A 1,465-nucleotide genomic window follows, 5' to 3' on the forward strand; every position below is an offset into this window, starting at 1 on the left:
TTTAGCAAGTGAGTCTAATTTTGATTGAATTGCCTCTTGCCATTTTGGCCAATCACATCTTCGTTGACATTCTTCGACAGATAAGGGTTCAAGATCATTACTGTCTTGAATAATGTTAAGTGCAACATTATATGCGAAAGCATTAATAACTATGATTTTCGATTGATCTAAACTTATCTTATCACCCGTAGAACTTATTGAAAGTTCTTCATTCACTTGAGTCTCGGGTTCACTGATTTTTTTTAGAAATAGCAGGATTAATAAGATCTTGAATCTTATCTTCATGAGATTCTTTTGTAGTGTCATTTTTCGTACTTCTTTTTATAGGATTTTTATCCTTTGAACCCAATGGTCTGCCACGCTTCAAGCGTGTTTGTGATTCAGAAGCCATAACACTTGTAGATGGTCCTTTTGGAACGTAAATTCGGATAGGCACATTTATTGCAGGAGTGTGTGACTTTGTTATCCTTTTCAAATCAGTAAATGCGTCTGGCATTTGATTTGCTATGTTTTGCAAATGGATGATCTTCTGGACCTCCTGTTCACACATAGGGAAACGTGGATCGAACTGAGATGATGATGAAACTTTCTATGCAATTTCACTTTTAAGTTCGTTTTTCTCTCTCCCTAATTGCGGAAAATTTATTTCATCAAATCGACAATCTTGAAATCTTACAGTAAATAAATCTCCCGTTATTGGCTCGAGGTAGAGAATTATGGAAGGTGAATCAAACCCAACATATATGCCTAACCTCCTTTGAGGGCCCATCTTAGTGCGCTGAGGTGGTGCTACTGGCACATATACAACACATATAAAAATTTGTAGATGAGCAATGTTTGATTCATGACCAAATACTAATTGTAACAGAGAGTATTTATTATAATGAGTCGGTCTCAGACGAACAAGTGATGCTGCATGTAAGATAGCATGGCCCCAAACAATAGTGAGTAAATTACTTTTCATAAGTAGATGTCTTACTATTAATTGTAAGCGCTTAATAAATGACTCAGCAAGACCATTTTGAGTACGAACATGAGCTACAGAATGTTCAACTTTTATCCGTATTGATAAGCAATAATCATTAAAAGCTTGTGTCACGACCCAAAACGGGTCGCGAGTGGCACCCACACTTATCCTACTATGTGAGCGAACCAACCAATCTAAACCCCAACATTTCAACCATAATAAAACAGAATATAATGCGGAAGACTTAAAACTCATTAACGGAATCAATTAATAACTTCTAAAATTTAATATTTATCATCCCCAAAATCTGGAAGTCATCACCACAAGAACATCTATCCTCAAATTACTAAATCTAAGAATATCTAGGAAGCTAAAATAAATAAACAGCTAGTCCATGCCGGAACTTCAAGGCATCAAGACATGAAGAAGAAGATCCAGTCCAAGCTAGAAGCATTAGCTCACCCTGAGATCTGACGTGATGAAGACTGGCTAGAGTTG

The sequence above is a fragment of the Solanum pennellii genome, chromosome 3, assembly GCF_001406875.1.
Source record: "Solanum pennellii chromosome 3, SPENNV200".
NCBI classification, from domain to species: Eukaryota; Viridiplantae; Streptophyta; class Magnoliopsida; order Solanales; family Solanaceae; genus Solanum; species Solanum pennellii.